This window comes from Coenobita brevimanus, chromosome 53 (genome assembly GCF_032717465.1).
Source record: "Coenobita brevimanus isolate Jiangsu-jjx chromosome 53, ASM3271746v2, whole genome shotgun sequence".
NCBI classification, from domain to species: domain Eukaryota; kingdom Metazoa; phylum Arthropoda; class Malacostraca; order Decapoda; family Coenobitidae; genus Coenobita; species Coenobita brevimanus.
The window spans coordinates 18948737-18971188 of NC_137006.1; positions in this window are offsets into that span (position 1 = coordinate 18948737).

Here is a 22452-nt window from a genome sequence, read left to right on the forward strand (position 1 = left end):
TTGTCCCTGCTTGGCATCTTGTAGAGGAATAGAGGAAGGTGTCCCGTGTATACGTACGAAAAATCACGCGCGAAAATTGAAAATTTTGCAAATTAGGGACCTTGCAATTGCACGATGTACCAGTACGTCATCGATACTGGCAAATGCAAAATGTTGCAATGTACCCATACATCGACGGGATGCGGCAGGTTAAGAGAAACAAATTGGTTTGGTTTGGCCATGTGGAGAGGATGGAGAGTGAGAGACTGACGAAGAGAATGTATGTGAGTGAGGTGGATGGGGAAAAGGGAGGGGGAGGCATGAGATGGAGGACTGAATTGCAGAAGCATATGAGAGAGGAGGGTGTAAGATAGGAACAGGGCAGTGAAATGGCGGGGAACAAGGCGACATGGAGGCGATTTGTTTGTGGCCACCCCATACGGAATTAAGGCGTCTGGCAATAGACAGATAGATTGGATGTGTAATCGTTTTTTATATAGTAATGATCCATGAATTGTACTGCGGGTAAAAACTAAATGGTTTTGTAGTACAGTGGAGTCTCTTTTATCCGAAAACTATGGGACTTTCAAAGTTTCATTTAATCGATTATTTCGGATAAACGATACTGTTATAATATGTAGGATACAAGGGAACAGTATTGTACTCACCCATCACCCATTTCTGGTGACGTCTAGCCCACCACCACCACCACCACCCCAAGAGCCACTCAACCATCACCAAAACACTTAATACACTGTAGTAACTACGTATGGAACTGCACTTTTGTAACTGTAATAGTAACTGTCAAATAAATCTTCACTCACATAAACTTAAATAAACCTTCATGAAAACAATTACGTAATTCACTGGAAGCAATTCAAACATAGTCTTAAACCTATTTTTTTTTTTTTTTTATATTTTCCGTTTCCTTATTCAATCATTTCCATATCATCCACATCACCCAAATCTTCCGAGGTTGTGGATGCAGGTGAGGGAGTGGACAACTCGCTCTAGTGACAAGCGGAGCAACCATAGACTAACGCTAGTGGTGCGAAACAAGCCCTCCGTGTTTGAATTTTCGGATAGATTTCAGATTCTTGCGGTTAATCGAAATGAGAACGTTTTAGTAAAACTTACGGTTAATGGCATATTACGGTTAAAAGAATTTCGGATAAAAGAGACTCCACTGTAATTATTATTTTTTTTTTATATCTTCTATCAAAATTATCTGTATGTTGCTGAAACTGGTTGAATAAGGATAAGAAAATGGAAGTAAAATAGCCGCATGCAGATAATAAAATTAATTAAAGATTGGTTATTACTGGGCTGTGTAAAATTCTCCGGTGATGTAGCATACTAAATTAGCCAGTAATCATCATTAAAGTAAGATAAAGTTTGGTCTCATTATATTTTTTAAAATTTGTTTTCTATGAACATTGTCTCAGTTACATTTGAAATATAGTACACTGCGTAATGATAACTGTAATGCTAGATGTTTTAGAGTCGGCTTCCCGTCTCTCTAACGCCTAGTGTGCAGCTGGGCTCTCTTTCAAGACTGGAGCTTAGACAAATAAGAGAGAGGCAGGACATAAAAACTCAAGGCAACAACCTTACATGTGTATTGCTAAATTCTACAGTGGAACGGGCAGATGTCACAAATACAGGTATACTGGACAATTTCTAAGGCCTAGATATTGGGTGTTAGTATCGTGCAGGATACTACTCAGGACAATCGGGTAAGGTGAGTAAGGTGAATAGCACTTAGGGCAGAGAGGTTATGCCCTATTATTGTAGGAAAGTCTAGGTTTTGTGTACTAGTGGAGGTGGTGGCACTATTTCACTGCAGGTAGGCTAACGGGTTTGTTGGTCGGGTCTTTAATTATTAGTTTTGCACTGGGGCCTCTGCATGATCTTAGTGTGAGGTGGTGTCACCACCTGGTAGCGTGTTCACTGAGATAGACCCGTATTTCACTGTTTCCTTGCTTATTCCACGACTCTTATATTATTACTGATGCTTTTCTCACTGACTTTCCCTATTCTCTGAACTCACTGTTCTGCCCTTACTTCACTATGTCACAGACACTGTGCTTTCACTATCACTCACTTTCGGGTCTGGGTGTAGTGGCGGTCAGGTACAAGGGCAGCGGAGGTGACTCAGCCCCACTACTGATGGGGCTGAGTTCCGCCAGGATCCTCTGTATTCAGGGGCCACGGGATCAGTACCGATTATATAATAATTTAAAGACATTGCCTCGCATGACTGTATTGGTGTTATGCATCTGGTGATGCTGCGTCATTTTTACTTAACTGATGGGCTTAACAGCACGATCATTTAGGCCAGCCAGTCCTCAATATGCCAGTCCTCAATGTGCACATGTCAACACCTTGGCAATAATATACACCATCTCTATTGAATACATGCTAGACAAGTTTCATTCAAGATTTGTGCAATGATATTAGCGGTGATGTTTTTATGACAGACGATGGGTCCTGTGAAATATCTAACAAATTTCTAACAAATTTAAGTTCCCAAAACTGTTCCCTGCCTAAGCCTATGATCAAATCATCAACGTTTCAGAAAACAACGTTTCAGAAAACAGACGATCTCTCTGTTCACGCAACCCCCCCTCCCCTCAGCCTAACTCCAGCGATTATTACCAGAAGAGTCTGCACTGAGTGAGGATCAAAGTAAAAACCCATAACAGAGCGTAGTAAATGAGGAATCGATTGTTTTTGACACTTCTTATGCTTGTGTCCGAACCAAATGGGACTGGCTAAACTAATCAGTAATATTCAGACAGTCAAAATCGTGCTTCATTAGTTTGAAATCTTATCCGTATAAACAATGCAAAAACTACGTCGATATTAACAACAATAATGTGAGTAGGTTCACATTCGCTCCAGGAGTACTGAACCCCAAATATGAGTTTGGCATCAATCCTATCCTATTGATAGAAAGAATGGTTAGATTTAAATTACTATCAATTGCACATTGGTCACTAACCGAGGTAGATTTTTGGCACTAACTCCCAGTCTTCTGCCGGAATTTGACTCACCTCAAAGTAGTCGGTTTACATCCGGGTACCTGATACTGATGGGTGAAGAAGGACAAACGGAAGCAATGGGAAAACAAAAGTCTGTTCGACCCAAGTAATTCTTCCCTTCTCCTTACGAAAGCTGTCCCTGTATTAATATGATATTTTTCATTGTAGACATTCGATATTATTGAGAAGACTAACCCTCTGAAGTTGAGTGGTCATCTCTGAAGCTGAAGTAAATGGTTTGACAGGAGTAATACTATAATTATTATTTCGTAGCTTTTCTGTTCAAATCTAATGGTACATTCAAGATGAGTAATATATTTGGAGGAGTAATGTTAAATCTTTTGGACCGTCATGAGAGCAAAAACCTCGAGCAGTGGTTCTTTAACATTTTTGCTTTGCTCCCCCCCTCTGTATTATTTATAGATCCCATGGCTCCTACCCCTGAAATTTTTACCAAAAAAAATAATCAATATGTTATGTGTTTGTATATTATTATACTTCATTGCTTATATGAGTATTTGGATGAATGATAGTCACTTTTTCATTGCGGTTTAATTTGTTATTAAAATACAGTATGATATCACTAAGGGCAACCCAACACCCCCAGAAGGAGCCCACAGAGGAACATATACAGTGCACCTGGACTCCAGGCGACATGGACGTAAGTCCGCCGTGGCTGCACGCCTCTATGACCTGGAGCTTGCCTGCCGCCACCATAGCAGGAATACAAGACTACCTTCTGGGCGAGCCGACCACCGATAACCATGGGGTGGAGCTGTTACTCCAGCTCCAGTCAGCACCCCTGAGACAGCCGGTATCCGCTCAACCCTCCTACAGGAGATGGCCTCCAGCCACTCTGAGAGTAACAAGGAGACAGCCCGTAGCCGCTCCTGCCTTCGTCAGATGACCAGAAGCCACTCTGAAGGTGTCCCTAATGAGACGGCTGGTAGCTGCTCAACCCTCCTACAGGAGACAGCCTGCAGCTGCTTAGGAGGTAACAAGGAGACGGCCAGTAGCTGCTCCAACCTTCGGCAGGAGAGGGCAGGTAGCCGCTCTGAATGTGCTCCTCAAGAGACGGCCTGTAGCCGCTCGACCCTCCTACAGGAGACGGCCTGCAGCTCCTCCCGCCTTCGTCAGGAGACGGCCGGTAGTCGCTCCTGCCTTCGTCAGGAGATGGCTGGTAGCCACTCCGAAGGTGCCCCTGAGTTGGCCCGGAGCTGCTCCCTTCCCCACGTCATGGCCAGTAGCCGGGCCTTAACGACAGCTGGTAGCCGCGCCCCTAGAAGGCCACGGCCAGTAGCCGGGCCCTACGGTAGGAGATGGCCAGTAGCCACTCCTCCATCAGGTGCTGACTCCTGCTCACCATCCTATGACCCAGAGGGAGTCCCCAGCCTGGAGGAGTACTGGAGAGGCCCCGTGACTACCACATGGCTCTTCTCCCTGCAGCCAGTTCCTGATAGAACTCGCCTGACAGACCCTGACATAGGCCAACACCGCAGCCCCCTCCTGACGGCATCCCCGACCGCCGGGGACCATTGCCCTTGGGACCTCCAGACCGCCCCCAGGACCCCCGGGCAGGACCTCCCTACACCCCGACGCTGAAGATTTTCGTCCTCCATCAGGCGCCTGAGCGAGAAATTCAGGCAGCTATTCAGCCCCAGCCCTGAGGGCCACACTCCCGCCCCAAGCCCTGAAAACGTGTTCCCTATGTGTTAATAAGTGGGTTGACGGAGGGTTCGTTCCCCTCCTCGTAAAACAACTAACTAAAAAGACAAATAAAATGCCTTGGACCCCAACACACCTGCTGGTTATGACCAAGGACCAGAGAAGGGACATATTGAGGATGGGAACGTGGAATGTGAGGTGGGGGGGGGCAAATGGTAAAGTAAGAGAGAGAGAGAGAGAGAGAGAGAGAGAGAGAGAGAGAGAGAGAGATCGTTCAGGTGTTTCAGGATGCAAAATTGGACAAATGTGGATTGACCGAGACCAAATGAAGAGATGAGAGTGTGAGAGAATGGGAGCATGGACGGGGTATATGTGCGGGAGTATACGAGAATGAAAGGGAAAAGAAGGGTGTATGTATTGTTGTGTGCAAGAGATGGCAAGAGTTTATAAGAGAGTATATAGATCAGTTGATTCACAGATTGTGTGGGAAGACTGAAAGTAGGAATACAAGCTTGGGCGATTGTGTATGTATAAGCGCCGACAGATAGCCAAGCACCTGAGTGAAAGAAGAGTCCTGGGCAAATATGGACGCATACATGGAAAAGCTTGAGGAAAGTGAGTGTTTCTAAATAGAAATATGGATGGAAAAGTAGCGAATGTGAAGGTGGATGAAGTAGTTGGTGAGTGAGGTGTGCCTGCGGAGGTGGATAGGAATGGTTGTGCTTTGTTGGATATTTGAGTGGGCAGTGGGTTGGTGGTAGTCACTACCCTCCTTCTTTGGACACTAAATAATCCACAGGTATACATGGCAAGTGATGAAAAGGTTGGATAATGAGATGGATGAATGGAAGGCAGTGCATGATTGTGTGTGTGTGTGTGTGTGTGTGTGTGTGTGTGTGTGTGTGAGAGAGAGAGAGAGAGAGAGAGAGAGAATGAGATGTGTGTGTGTGTGTGTGTGTGTGTGTGTGTGTGTGTGTGTGTGTGTGTGTGTGTGTGTGTGTGTGTGAGAGAGAGAGAGAGAGAGAGAGAGAGAGAGAGAATGAGATGATATGTGCTGGATGTGAGAGCATACAGAGGTTGGGGATGTGGACTCTATGATCACGAATCTTTAGTGGTGAGATTAAAAGTACAAATGTGCAGGATGAACAGAAGGAGAAAAAGGCACAAGGAAGCAGTTCATACAGAGGGTAGAGAGGCTGAAGAAGGATGAAAGAATAAACTCAGAATAAAAGAAAGAAGTGGAGGAACTATTGGGCAGATGCGATCTTGACCATATGGGACAGGTGGAAGGTGTGTGCTAGGTATCCCCAGAAGAAATTGGTGCAGCGTGTGAGGTGGTGTGTGGGGTGATGAGAAGTCGAGAAGTAATTCAAGGAACATCAGTGTGGAATGAAGATGTAGGACAGGCTGTTGTGCACAAGGAGAAAGCTGATTGTAAGTGGATGGCAAGCAGAGACATGGAGGAAACTGAGACACTGAATAGAGGGTTATATGTAGAGGAGATGAGTTTCAAAGGAATTTGAGTACAAAGTGGAGGGAATGTAAGAAAATGTTTTGGAAAATGGTTATGAGAGTAAGACAGGGTTATAACGATGAAAATATTGGAGTGAAAGATGAAAATAGCAGATTTCTGGGGAAGAAGGAAGAAAAAGTGAACAGATGGAGAGAATGCATTTAAAAATTGTTAAACACAGAGAATGAACGTATAAGTGGCTGTGAAAAGCCGGAAGGAGGAGGGAGGAAGAGAACGGTACGATGGAGTAGTGCAAGCAATGAAAAAAGTCAAAATGGGGAAAGTCGCAGGAAGAATGGGGTGTGTGATGAAATGCAAAAACAAGGGGAAAAGATACTAGCGGAATCGAAATGGAAGATGGGCAGATTGGCTTGGAAGGAAGGTAGAGTCCCGGAGGATTAGAATTCAAGTATAATTATTCCCATGTACAAAGTATAAGAAGAAAAAAGAAGCGCGGAGTATCATAGAGGCATTTGTCTTTTAAATCTAATAGGAAAAGTATATGGTAGGATACTGATTGGCAGATTTAGAGAAATAGAAGAGGAATTAGTTGGAGAAGAACAGGGAGGTTTCAGGAAGGGAAGAGGTTCTGTAGATCAAGATATTCATCCTAAGGAGATTAGTGGAAAAGTTTCCAGAGAAGGGAAAGAAGCTGTATGCTGCCTTCATGGATTTGGAGAAAGCATATGACAGAGTGGATAGACAATGAATGAGAAAGATATTTAAAATATTTAGAGTAAATGGGAAGATCTTGAATGCCGTGAAGAGAATGTATGAGTTCCTAAAGCTGCAGTTCAGATGGATGTGACCCGAGTGAATTTTCCTGTATGAATGTTGAATTGAAACAGGGATGTGTCATGTATCCATGGTTGTTTAATTTCTATATGGATTGAGTTGTAAAAGAAATATAGAGTAGGGCAGTGGATGTTGGAGTGGCCGTAATGAGAGAAGGCAGTGTTTGGAAACTTAATGCTCTGTTACTTGCCGATGATACTGTATTGTTAAGTGAAGAGGAAGGGGAACTGCAAGGATTGGTGAATGAGTTTGGGGGAGTGTGTACGAAACGAAATCTAAAGGTGAATATAGGGAAGAGTAAAGTTGTGGTCTTCGAGAGAAATGGAGTCACTGTACAGTGAGGCTGGATCAGGAGGAAATGGAAATATATGAGTACTTTTAAGTACTTGGGTAGTGTGATGAGCAAGGATGGAAGTTTGGAGGATGAAGTGCTTGAAAGGGTACAACAGGAAAGAATGGTTGTTCTCTGAAAGCAGTGATAAGAAATAGGGAAGTGAGCATAGAAGTAAAAACGTTTCTGCATGATAGTATTGTGATACTAACTGCAACATATGGAAGTGAAGCTTGGACCTTGTTGGAAGGACACTAGTCATGAATGAGAGCAGTGGAAATGAGTTATTTGAGTGAAGAATGTGGAGTTCCATGGAAAGACAGACTGACAAATGAGGAAGCGAAGAAGCGTTGTGGTGTGGATGTGAGCGTGATAGAAAGCGTTAGGAGAAATACACAGAGGTGGTTTGGCCATGTGAAGAGGATGGAGAGCGAGAGGCTATCGAGAAGAGTGTATGTGAAGGAGGTGGAACGGGAGAGATGGATGGGGAAGCCGACGATATGGTGAGATGGATTGGAGAGGTATATGAGAGAGAGGTGTGTGAGCTGGGGGAAGGCAGTGAAATGACGGGGGACGGGGCGACATGGAGGTGATTTATTTGTGGCCACCCATTACGGGAATAAGGAGTCTGGCAATGGATAGATAGACTTTTGCAGAAAATTTGTGCATGTCCAGATCTGGTGTTTCCCACGGAGAGAAAATAGGTCCATGGGAAAAAAAAAAAAAGTCCACAGGGAAAATAGTTCCAAAGGGGGAAACTGGTTCATGACGAGGAAATGGGTTGATGAAAATAGACCCATGGGGAAAACAGGGTCATGGAGGGAATATGTCCATGTGAAATATACGGTAGGTCCATGGTGAATATGTCTCTCAGAAAAATAGGCCTTTGGGGAATATAACTCCTTGGAAAAATTGGTTGAAGTAGGGAAGTATGTCCATGGGGATTTTTTTCTGTGTGGGAACAGGTCCCTGGGGGAAAATGGGTGGCTGGGAGGTTGACATCCAGGGGCTGCAGCGGATACGGTGTTGGTCGGTAATAAGACGAATTATGTTCCAATGCCTCTTTTTAGTTTAGGGCCTTAGACATGCAGTACCGGTATGCTGAAACAAACAGATCTTGTTTAACTGAATATATATAACCGGCGGACTGGGATAATTTTGCCAAGAGAGGTTATAATCTTGGACGAGTAAAAAGGTGGAACCTAAACTGATCTCAAAGCCTTACGGGTATTAGTCAAATATTGTTGGAATTTCCTTTTATTAATTTGGGGCCCAATAGTGAATGTGCACAGAATCTACCGTGGCTGTAGTCCAGAGTTTAATATTTAGCTTACACAAAACTGGCAATAGTCGAAACTGGATAAGCCTGAAATTTGCTTCTGAAGAGAAAAAAAATCAAGATCCGTTCACATCGAATTGCCTAGGTACATTGTGCCTAAATCCTTCCCTGCAATAAAGATGTTATATATATATATATATATATATATATATATATATATATATATATATATATATATATATATATATATATATATATTGTTCTTGCTGTGCATATACGAATTCAGTCGGCGTAGGAGGGACTGTTAAATGTTAAACCTGGAAGTGTTATATGTAGCCTCAGTTAACCCCTTCACTACCAGAGGGTTCTCTTAAGAAGAATTAAATCGTCTAATTATCCTTTTCACAGACGAAAAACATGCATCATCGTAGCGAACTTGTTAAAAGTCTAGGACTATAGCCAGAATAAAATTTAAATGCACGCTACGTCAACACCACAATGAAAAAAAAATATATACTGTGTGCAATTAATAAGTGTAAGAAGAAAATAAAAAATCAACCATCACGTTAAAAAATTAAGTGCATGACAGTAATGTAAGCGTACAGGTTCATTTATTTAGATGATATATTCCCCCTTCTTCCAATAGCTCGCAGCTGCAGGGTGTTGGAAGGAACAAAGAGCCGTTCTTCATCACCTGTCAAACCCCCACTGTGCAAACCAATACCGTGGGCTGGCACACATTTATACCACCACTGCCAACACTAACGTAACAGTACCGACACTGCCTCGACAAATCAGAACACGAGCTCAGCACATTGTATCATTAGTACTGTAACAACGCTACTGCATTACCGACGTAATACCACACCAGATACTGCCACACCACACAACTTCACACCGATACAGGCACATCAGTGCAAACACCAGCTAGCTAACATAATGCCACACAATAATACCATGTTTTTTATACACCTCACACTATCCAAAATTAGAAGCCTAATATTTCCTAAACAACACGGCGGCACCAACACAAAGTCACAATTCAAACTCATACATAATTCACACCTCCCACTGCCACTCCTTTCACACACCTCACACTCTAACGACCACACCCTAGCGCTCACCCTGCAGCATCTCACATTACCCTATCGAGACCACTGCCACGCCTTACACCTCACCCTGCAGCACCATACCGGTATATTTACAAAATCCGTACACCAATTCTGTCACACTACACACTACCGCAACAGTATCAACCAACACAAAGAGACCAGGACGCCTCTCACACAGAAACCAACTAATCACAAACCTTCTACCACATCTCACACAACCACCACAATAACACCGCACCACTACAACCATACCATCACATCAGCAAACACCTGACAACTACACCACGATCCTCACATCAGCAAACACCTGACAACTACACCACGATCCTCACATCAGCAACACCACATCCAACACCGCCACTCCTCACACTGCCGAAGCTAATACACACACACCATCACACCACACCATTATGACCCGCCTCAACATCTCACCTTCAGATGCCTCACTGACATCTTATTCTTGTTCGTAGTTTAAGGCTACTTGGATATATTATTTTGGTTGTATAATAATTCTCCTGGCTACGGTCATACAAGTCTATATAAGTCTGTTTAAACATTTAGATACCACCACCACTATCACCACCACCACTAATACCACCACTACTACTGCGGTACTATTAGTACCGTAGTAGTAGTAGTAATAATAATAATAATAATAATAATAATAATAATAATCCATCCATCCATCATCCAATCCTATGTTGCCCCATGGGGAGCGTAGGAGCCCGGGGCTAGGCAAGTTGGTCCTGACATTTAAAATGAGTGACCTGCCTCACTCATCCCTGAGTGGCATTACGTGAGCAACAAACCCCAACCATCCCTTCGATATAAACCTTCACCGGCTCAATCCGATTGGAGCACCTAAATTACCCACTAAACCACCAGGTGCCATAATTTGGTTATATGGTTGCCACCCGGCATAATAAATGGTGTCCTGGTGTACAGGAAACCATTCGGCTTGTCACTCAATGTAGAGTCACCCACATGCAGAAGGAATAGGGAAAGAATGAAGGAAAGAAAGACAAAACGGGGAGTGTAAAGTCACCCGTAGGCAGAACGACGAGGGAAGAATTAAGTAAAGAAAAACAGAAGAGGAAGGAAGGAAAGGAGGAAGGAGAGGAAAGGACAGAACCCGAGAGCAGCACTACATCGAGTGAGTGGATGGTGAGTGCCCCCACCTACCACAAATAATAATATAATAATGAATAACAATAAGTACATTGTACCCTTTTTAAATGATGCCAATAATGACGCATACGAATGCCAGTAATAAAGTTGAAATATAACAAAATATTAGTATCTTGTTCTGTGAATTATTAAGATGACATTTTTAGACATGAATACTGAGAAGCCAATATTGAACATTCTCTCTCTCTCTCTCTCTCTCTCTCTGTCTGTCTCTGTCTCTCTCTCTCTCTCTCTCTCTCTCTCTCTCTCTCTCTCTCTCTCTCTCTCTCTCTCTCTCCTTTAAGGGATGAACTCAATAGGACAACCTCCAGGCATATCTGTCACAAGTCAGTAACGATCACTCTATGGTCGCCACACCAGAACATTTGCACATGACCTTTCCACCTTGCTTTTGAAGCAATGGGCTCAGTAAGCTTATAACGGTTTCTTTCATTTAAAGGAACCATTAACTTAGAAACAATCTACCGAAGGAAATAGGTTGGTTGGCTAAAAACGAGCTTTTGAAGTAAAGAAGCCTCGGAGAAATGGGGTTAGTAAGATTGTAAAGGATCCCAAGAAGTAAACGGGTTAGTGAGGTTATAAAGAGCCTCTTGAAGAAAAGTTAGTAAGTCTCTAAGGGACCCTTTGATGTAAAAAGGGTTAGTAAACCTAAAAAGTACCCTTAGAAGCAAATGGGTTAGTAGGTCTATAAAAGACCCCTTGAATCAAATGGGTGAGGAAGCCGATGAAGGACCCCTTGATGTAAAGGGGTTTGGACGCCTATTAAGAAACCATGAAGTAAATGGCTTAGGAAACCTGTAGAGGATCTTCCTAAATAGTAAGCACATGAAATGTCTTTCAAAGTAAAAGAGCTACTGCAAGAGCTGTGTTTGTGCCCGCAACGAAAAAGAAAAACAATTCATGTGCAACCATAACCAAAAGTTCGTCAGCAAGAAGAAAAACTCAGATAGTGCAATACCCGCTCCCACCAAGTGGTCTAAGGACCGAATATAATGACTATGTTCCGTGACGTTGACCATCTACAGGTTACTCTCAAACACAAATTGCTTGACATTTGTTTAGTTTAACCCTTAACTCTTCCACAGACTTTTGTTTGGATCACATCAAAACTTATTAGACTTTGCTCAGTGACCTTGACACTTGACCTTCCATGTGACCTTGACCTTTAATTAGATGTTCTGAAAATATTATTAATATATCTTTATATACCTTTCCAATTGATCTTAACCTTGAAGCATTGTTCTCAAAAAACAAAAGGACAACCTATTGAGTGATCCATGCTTCATCCACCACGATTGAGCCAAATCAAGTCAAGGCTGTTTTAGTTATGCTGTTCTAAGACATGCGGTCAATCTCTGGATCTTGCCCTGTGACCTAGACCTTTGACTAATTCCTCTCACAACTGAATCTCTTCGTTCTCGCCCGAATGTTAATCTTTTCACCAAGTTTGGTTCAATTCATGGTTGACCTCGCCCTGTGACATTGCCATTTGACATGTCTTTACGACATTGACCTTTGACTTTTTGTTTTATAAGTGAACCCGTTTATTCTTGTCTTATCTTCAGTCACGCAATGTGTGATTTAATTCACATAAAACTAAGTTGACCCTGTCATGTGACCTTGACCTTTGATCTAGTTTATGCTAAAAAATTATAATTTTCACACACACGCACACACACACACACACACACACACACACACACACACACACACACACACACACACACACACACACACATTCCCATCCCACAATCGTTTTTCTCAGGGCCAAAAGATTACAAATTATTATTAACAAAGTGACAGGACATAAGGTATTAAAATACCTTCAGAAAATCGACCCAAATAAACCAACTTGGCCGGACCAGATATATCGTCGTGTACTATGTTAATGTGATCAACAGTTAGCACTTCCTATAGTTATATTACTCAGTAAGTCATTAACCCAGGTGGTTTTCACCTGACGCTATATGTATCATGTGACCAGTGCATGTGTAGTGGGCCGAGCAGCATAGCCATTTCAGTAGCTTCAGCAAATATTGTGAGCCTGTGGAGAGAGGCAGTGGTGCACTGCTCAGCTCCTTGGTTTTTTCCATACGACGCCGTTTGGGCGTTTTCCAGTCTTTGTTGTACCTGGTGTAAGTTTTAACTGGTGGAAATCTACCAGCCTTTGTTATTGTGCATATATATCAGTGTCTAATTTACATATTTTTATGCAGGATAATAAGTTCTGAATCTGTCTGAATAATTCATTTATACTAAAAAGGTACTCCTATTATGTCTATCTCCACTACAGTTTGTAGTGATGCCTGGAGATTGAGCCTCCACCAGTTGGGGCTCCAGTGAACTAGGTGTACATAGGCCAACACTCAAGCCTGCAGCAGCAACATTAACCCTAGCTCAGATATTGATGTTAAGTACTATAGGCAAATTACCATTTTTTAAATACTTTTTAAGTCACCCCTAAAGTACAAGTTTTTAACTTTTGATATATTTTTAGGGGGAAAGCAAAGTAGGGGAGTTGTATTTTCATTTAATTTTTTTGTACTGTTGAGTGAAGATGAATGGGAGTTGCAAGGTTTGGTGAGTGAATTTGGGACAGTGTGTAGGAGGAGGAATCTGAAAGATAATGTAAACAAAAATAAAGTTATGGTGTTTGAGAGGAATGAAGTCACAGAGTGTGCAGTGAGGTTGGATGGTGAGGATATGGAGAATGTGAGTGCATTCAAGTACTTGGGTAGTGTGATGAGTAAGGATGGAACTTTGGGGGATGAAGTGCGTGAAAGGGTACAGCAGGGAAGGAAAGTTGTTGGTACACTGAAAACAGTGATGAGAAATAGGGAGATGAGTATGGAAGTTAAGAAGTCACTGCATGATAGTATTGTGATCTCTACCCTGACGTATGGAAGCGAGGCATGGACCTTGCAAGAGGGGAACAAGTCAAGAGTGAGAGCAGTGGAAATGAGTTACTTGAGAGGAGCATGTGGAGTGACGTGGAGGGACAGGTTGACGAATGAAGAAGTGAAGGAACGCTGTGGGGTGGATGTGGATGTGGTTGAGAAGATTAGGAGAAATACACTGAGGTGGTTTGGACATGTGGAGAGAATGGAGAATGAAAGATTGACTAAAAGGGTGTATGTAGGTGAGGTGGAGGGAGGGAGAAGGAGAGGTAGACCGAGGATGAGGTGGAGGGATGGAGTTGAGAGATATGAGGGAGGGGGGGGTGAGTTGGGGGGGTAGTCAAATGGTGGGTGACAGAGCGACTTGGAGGCGTTTTGTCTGCGGCCACCCTTTGCGGGATTAGGGCGTCGGGCTATAGATAGATAGATAGATTTTATTTTTTTATCTTCAATAAATCTTGATTATCTTTCTTTTTTTATTTTCCAAAAATTTGGTAAATATCACCCAGGCTTTGTGATAACGTGCATCAGTCATAGTGTTTGTTCACCAGGGTTAATGGATGTAGAATATCTAAACAACAGAAACCCTCTAATTATATAGCCAGTCTTTTCAAAGGGAGAGTTTAAAAAATGCTCCACAAATTACCACATAATCAGTAATGATTGTACTAAGCAAATTTTAGGAAAAACAGAGATAAGCTTACCTTATTCCTTGACAAGCATAATCTTATAACATATAATCAGCAGGGGTTTCGTAATTGAAGACATTGGTTTCGAAATTTTCTAGATTGTTTTAACATAAACAATAACTGGGATGCGAAAATACCGTCGAGTATCATCTACTCAAATCTCCAGAAAAAGTCAGATACGGTCCCCCATCTAAGACTAATAGAAAACTAAAAGACCATGGCCTCTGTAGCAAACTATGTTCATGGTCTGATGACTTGCTAATATAACTCAAAATATGTGCAGTGTTAAATGGCCAATCATCAGAGTTATAACTAGCAAAGTTCCTCAAAGGTCAGTAGTAGGGCCAGTTCTTTTCTATCTATCTATCTATATACCTAGGCTGCTTCCCCCAAGGAAAGGGAGGTAGCCGAGGCAGGACGACACACTCCCTATTTACTCATTCATTCAAACACATACATTCGCATCTTAGCCCCAAAAGGGAGAACGGACAGATCCTCACCGCACCACACCGCACAAGGGTCAACTGCGCAATGCAATCAGTGACATCTGCAGCAGGGCCCGACAGCAGAACTGGTTTACCCCTGCCACATCATAACAGACCCATCCTCTTACCCGCACCTGACCTGACTAGCTGATCATACATAATGCGGGAGAATATCCCCTCAGTTCTGCGTCATCACTTATTCATTCACAATTTCTCTCCATTTATTTCTGTCATGCACAGCCACTCATCCTTGCTCAACAGACATCCCTCTCGCATCCAGCGCTCTCTTCACACTGTCCATCCATCCTATTCGTGGTCTTCCTTTCAGCCTTACACCTCTCACATCAGATCTAGTTATCTTTTTCACCAATCGCTCATTATCCATTGTCTCCATATGCCCAAACCATCGCAACACCCTCTGCTCAACTCTACCAGCCATCTCCCGAACAACTGCAGTTCTCCTTCACACTTCATCATTTCGCACTCGATTCATACGCGTCACTCCACACGTACTCCTCAGACACCTCATCTCCATTACATTCAAACTTTTCCTCTCTACTACACCCATATTCCATGTTTCAGCCCCATATAACGCAGTCAGTACCACAACACCCTCATACAGCCTTCTCTTTACATCCATTCTAAGCAAACGTCATCTAAACACTTTTTTCATTCCTCCCAGCACCTTTCCTACTTCATTTATTCTAAACTTCACTTCTGCATCTATTCTTCCATCCACAGCAACATGTGACCCTAGATATTTAAAACACTCTACCTCCTCAGGCAACTCGTCATTCAAAACTATATTCATCCCCCTACCATCTACCAACCTCGTACACTTCATCACTTTACTCTTATTCTCATTTACTTTCAATTTCCTCCTTTCACACACCCTTCCAAACTCCTCTGCCAACTGTCTCAATCTCTCCTCTGAATCAGCCACCACTGCAGTATCATCTGGAAACGGCAGCTGATTCAGATTCCACTCTCCACCATCAACATTCACCAGACTCAGACCTCCACCTAAAACTCTTGCATTCACCTCCCTTACAACACCATCCATGTAAATATTAAACAACCAAGGCGACATCACACATCCCTGTCGCAGCCCCACTCTCACGGGAAACCAATCACTCACAGCATTTCCCACTCTTACACACACGCTCTACTATTTACATAAAAACTTTTCACCCCTCTTAGTAACCTACCATCAAGTCCATACAATCTTAAAACAGTCCACAAAGCCTCCCTATCAATTCTATCATACGCTTTCTCTAAATCCATAAATGCCCAAAACACATCCTTGCCTTTTGCTAAATACTTTTCACACACTTGTCTCACAGCAAACACCTGATCCACACATCCCCTCCCTCTCCTAAAGCCACACTGCTCATCACCAATCACTCCCTCTGTACCCTCTCTAACTCTCATAATTAACACTCTACCATACACCTTACCTACGACACTCAACAGACTTATACCCGTAAAGCTAGTACATTCATACTTATCACCCTTGCCTTTATACAACGGGACCACACAAGCACTTGCCCAGTCAATTGGCACCATACCTTTCACAAAGCACACATTCAACAATCTTACTAACCAGTCAACAATAGTCACTCCACCACCCTTCAGGCATTCCACAGCACACCCATCCATACCTGCAGCTTTCCCTGTTTTCATCTCCTTTACTGCCTTCTCCACTTCCTCCTTCATGATCAAAGAATCATTCAAGTCTCCGAACACATTTATTCCTTGCACCCTTCCATCCGCCACAATCTCAGCCACCCTCTCCTCCTCTACATTTAACAATCTTTCAAAATACTCTGCCCATCTCTTCCTTACTGCATCCATCTCAATTAACATCCTTCCATCCTCTGCTTTTACTCGTTCTTCCTTCCCAGACTCTCCCTTTCGCACCCTTTTCACCTCCTTCCAAAACATTTTCTTATTCTGTTGAAAATTCTCTGCCAGCCGCCTACCCCACCTCTCATCTGCTGCCACTTTAGCATCACACACAGCCCTTCTCGCCCTATTCCTCTTTTCCTTATACCTTTCATATGACATCTCATCCTTCCTCTGCAGCCACACTTCATATGCACATCTCTTCTCAGCAACAGCCATACTTACTTCCTCGCACCACCATTCACTTCCTTTTCTTACACCACCACCCACACGTCTCACACCACACACCTCTTCTGCATGCCCCACCACAGCACTCTTAAACAACTGCCATTCCTCCTCCACACTGCCATTTTCCCGATCTTTCACTGTGTTCCACTCATCTTTCAATTTCTCCTGATACTCTATCTTTTTCTCTCTTTCATCCAGCTCACTCACTTTCAAAACTTTCCTGCCACACCTAACCCTCCTAGCTCTCACCCATCTCTTACCTACTCTTAACTTTCCCTCCACCAGATAGTGGTCAGACGTACCTCCACCTTCCCCTCTCAGAACTCTCACATCCAACAATCTTCCTATTACATTCATAGACACAACCACATAGTCCATCAAAGCTCTGTCAACAACCCTTCCACCCTCCTGTCTCACCCATGTATACTTATAAATATCTTTCTTCTCAAACAGCGTATTTCCAATCACCATCTCTCGCTCAACACACATCGCTATCATTCGTTCCCCATTTTCATTTCTTCCAGGCACACCATGCATACCAACTACAGCTTCAACTGCTACATTTCCCACTCTAGCATTCAGATCTCCCATCATTACCACATTCACATTCGCTCCAAAACTCTGCAGACACTCATCAACATCATTCCAGAAAGACTCCCTCTCTTCTTCATCCCTTTCACTACCAGGCCCATATGCACTCACAAATACCCACAACTCATGTTCAAATTTCACTTTCACCCACATCAGTCTCGATGACACCTCCTTCCATTCAATCACACACTGCTGTACTTCCGGACTCACCAACAAGGCCACACCTTCTCTTCCCCTTCCTCTATCAACACCTGACAATCTTCCATTCACACTTCCAAACATAGACTCACCCTTCCCTTTCATCTTCGTTTCACTCAAAGCTAACACATCCAACTTTCTTCTCACAAACATTCTTCCAATCTCCTCCCTTTTAGCCTCAATCGTACTACATCCACGCACATTCATAGAGCCAATCTTCAGGGTACGGGGATAACTCCATCCCCCATCCCTTTCTCTGGCCTGTCTCTTTTTAGGAACTAATTGTGGAAACGGACTGTGAATGTATGCAAAACTACTTGGATAAGTCTATAAACTGGAGCGAAAAATGGCAGTTAAAATTTAATTTTATGTAGATATATGTAAGGTAATGCACTTCAGCGACAAAAAGCAATAAATATGAAGATAGCATGTTTGATATGCACTGAGGGAATGCACGAGTAGAAATATATAGAAGTTATTATAAGGATCGGCATCAAAATTCATAAAACTGTGATGTAGCTAGTAAAAAGGAAAACAGAGTGCTCGACTTCAGTGCAAGGAACTTCGACCATAAAACGCGCGATGTAATCTCCAAACTTTATACGTTATTAGTAAGACCACACCATGAAGCCTGTGTGTAGTGTTGATTCCCGAACGTTATTATTGACAAAGGCGAACTCGGGAGAGTGCAATGTAAAGCCACAGAAATTATCCCACTGCTGCGAAATTTACCCTGCGAGGAGCGACAAAGACAAATAATAATAATAGAACTAATATCTATCCATCTATCTATATACCTAAGCTGCTTCCCCCTAGGGAGGTAGCTGAGACAGGACGACACACTCCCCATTTACTCATCCATTCAAATACATTCATTCGCATCTTAGCCCCAAAGGGGAGAACGGACAGATTCTCACCGCACTACACCGCACAAGGGTCAACTGCGCAGTGCAATCAGTGACATCTGCAGCAGGTCCCAACAGCAGAGCTGGTTTACCCCTGCCACATCATAACAGGCCCATCCCCTTACCCGCACCTGACCTGACTATCTGATCATACCAAATTCGAGAGAATATCCCCTCAGGGCTGTGTCATCATTTATTCATTCACAATTTCTCTCCATTTATTTCTGTCATGCACAACCACTCTTCCTTGCACAACAGACATCCCTCTCACATTCAGTGCTCTCTTCACACTGTCCATCCATCCTATTCGTGGTCTCCCTCTCAGCCTTACACCTCTCACATCAGATCTAGTTATCTTTATCACCAATCGCTCATTATCCATTCTCTCCATATGCCCAAACCATTGCAACACCCTCTGCTCAACTCTTATCAGCTGATAGAGATCTAATATAGGTACTTAAAATTCTAAATAAATTCGATGATGTTAGATATGATCTAACTTGTTCGAAATACAGCCTGTAACTAGAAATAGTGGAATGAAACTCAAAAGCATGAGATACAACACTCGTGTAGGGAAAAAATTACTCTAATATTTGCATAGTGAAACAATGGGATAAGATACCAGTTTGAGTGGTCAGTGCAAAAACTGTTGCTATACTTAAAATTCGGCTATGCAAATATTCTGAGATTGTAGACTATAATTTACTTAGTGTTGCTCGTTTCCACATTGAAGTGTGTACGGGCAAAAGTGAGACCTTTACTGAATTATGAGAACATTCGTTGATTGTGCAAAGCCTTTCTTTTGCAGGTGTGTAGACTAGAGATTACATATTGCATAATTATTCCTTTTTTACCTCCTCTATTCAATTTTCCATGCTTGTACTTTCAAACAAATGCTGCGTTTTATCTATTATTTTTCTGCCTGTTTTACCGGATAATGGGGTGGGTAGGTGAGTCTTTCTATCAATTTCTCTTACACGATGGTTACATCCCAGAAGAATTATCAAATTTTTTAAATAGATAACCTCGTCAAGGGCCAACAGACTTCCTGTTTTCCATACCTCCTATGTACTCCTATGTATACACTCCAGTGTACTAAATAGTCAGTCCCCATCCATTCCACCATGTGTAGGTAATATAAGATAAGAAGTGTTTGTGTTATTTTATCAGCAATTGCACACACGAATCGAACTTAGTCCTTTTCTTTGACCTTGGTTTTTGTCTGATTCAACTCAAAATTGCATCACTTCATTCTTACTTTACCCTCACTCGTTCTTTCCAAGTTTGGTCTGATAAAAAGAAAATTATACTGTAATAATAAAATGTTTTTGATGATTTTGGTAGGTATGCGCTTGACCTGGCATTGACATAGCCTATCAATCTTTGATCCATTATTCTCAAAAAAAAAAAAAAAAAAAAAAAAAAAAGCCTTCCAAATTGGTTCTTGTGTGACCTTTACACCACGTTTGCTTAAAGATGGATAAAAACTAGTTAATTTGTTCGCACACACACACTCACAGGGATGGAGAGAGAGAGAGAGAGAGAGAGAGAGAGAGAGAGAGAGAGAGAGAGAGAGAGAGAGAGAGGGTGTTAGAAGAAATCATGTAGTCATAAAAAAAACTATCCTTACCCCCAGGAATGTTCGATAGAAGGAACGTTAGCTGGGCTATGTAGGCGGGTCCTTGCTCTTCGCCCCTCCCCTATCTAGTGTTGCCATATCACAGTCCCATTAAAAGAGTTTGAATAATGAGCAAGAATGAGCCATATGGCGGGGAAATATAGAGTATGTGTTTGCGTTACCCTGAGCGCCCCACCGGGGATTAATAATGAAACTCGGCAGGTTTATTATTTTCCTACTATTCAACACTTATTATCTATAGAATACAACACATGAATTATTTTGAAATGTAATAAAACTATAGGCATCGACTGCTTTTTTTATGACAGTATAGGAGGGGTGCACGAGTTCATTTGTTTGCTTCAGATGGGTGGTTAAATGTTTCAGGTGGATGCTTCAGTTAGTGGCATCCATGCTTCGACGTCTAGAGGCTGTTTCGGAAGCAGGGGGGTGGGTGTATAAATTATTAAAGCAATGAGACTGAACACATATTTTTATGTTCCTTATACTCGACATGTTTTATATGTAGAAAGCAATACACACCATTATTACACTGAAGTGTACTAACTTGACTTGTATTGGCTGAATTATATCATATGTCTGGCATGGGTGCACATACTCATTGTTCGTCTGCATGTTTGCCGACTCTACACCATTCTGTTATATTTCTATTTAATGACTTCGGTGCTAGATAATGAAACGTATTGTCTCTATGCACAGAGGCCAAACGATCTAATTAGCTGTCATCACCTCTAGCACAAATTCTAATATCTGTCTCACATAATATGAAACCTGGTGAACCACAAGGAGGTGGTGGTCGTTCTATAAAGGCTGTGCCTGAGTCGGAACCGTCATGTGTTGCAGAATAAATGTTTGCGAATGTGTCTTGGAGCCGTCCGGTGTACTCGTGTGGCTCGTATGGAAGTGGAGGCGAATGTGCCTCCCCTCCGTATTCGCCGTGACCACCTGGCCTTGTCCTACGGCATAAGGACATTAAGAAAAGTAATATCGGCAATGTGGCCTGTACCCCCCTGCGTCAATACCACCACCTTCTGCGGGGGGTGCGTCGGCCACTTGCCACTCGCCTCCACTTACTGACTCAGGAGCTTGATGTGGACCCCAGTGACTGTGACAAGTTGGTGCTTAAAAATATAGCGCCTTGGGAGCCACCCGGCTTTACAGTCGATGTTACATGGCTCCCAGCACCAAAGGCCAAGGCGCCGGAGGCGGAGATCCACCACTTGTTTCGTAACATCATTGTTCGTCACTTGGGGTCCCATCAATTGTACACCGACGGCTCCAAGTCGAGTGAATGTGTGGGTGCAAGTGTGTGGTCGACTGAATGTGCCCTCAGGTATCGGTTGCCGACTCATACATCTGTGTTTACTTCAGAACTTTTTGCTATTGACAAAGCCATAGACTATGCTCTCAATTCTAGACATGACTCATTTGTCATATTTTCAGATTCAAAATCAGCCCTTCAGGCAATTGCATCTTGCACTACGGACTCTCATGAGATCCAGGGCCGCATCGTTAATAAGCTGCATTCATGCAACAAGTCATTCACGCTGATCTGGGTGCCTGGTCATTGTCGTATCTACGGCAATGAGCAGGCTGACTTACTTGCAAAGTCGGCTGTGGAGCTCGAGGAGACTTGGGACGTTCCTCGTGATCTATGGTCGAGTCTATCTCTTTGAAAGAAATCAATAAATCTTCTGTGGCAAGGTCAGTGGACCAGACTAAATATTCCAACTTGTAAGCCGTACCTGGGCGACTGGGACACTGCCAACCGTCCCAGTCGCCTAGAAGAAAAAGTGTTGGCACGGCTACGGCTGAATGCCACCGTTTTAACCCACATAAAACCATATATGGAAAGATGCTTCCCACCGCACTGTGACATCTGTAATGCGGTGTTATCTATCAGTCATATCATCCTGCGCTGTCGGCGATTTATTCGTGAACGCGCTTCACTTATGAATTACTGCGGCGCAGTAGACGTCCCCTTCACCCTTTCCACCATCCTGGGTGAT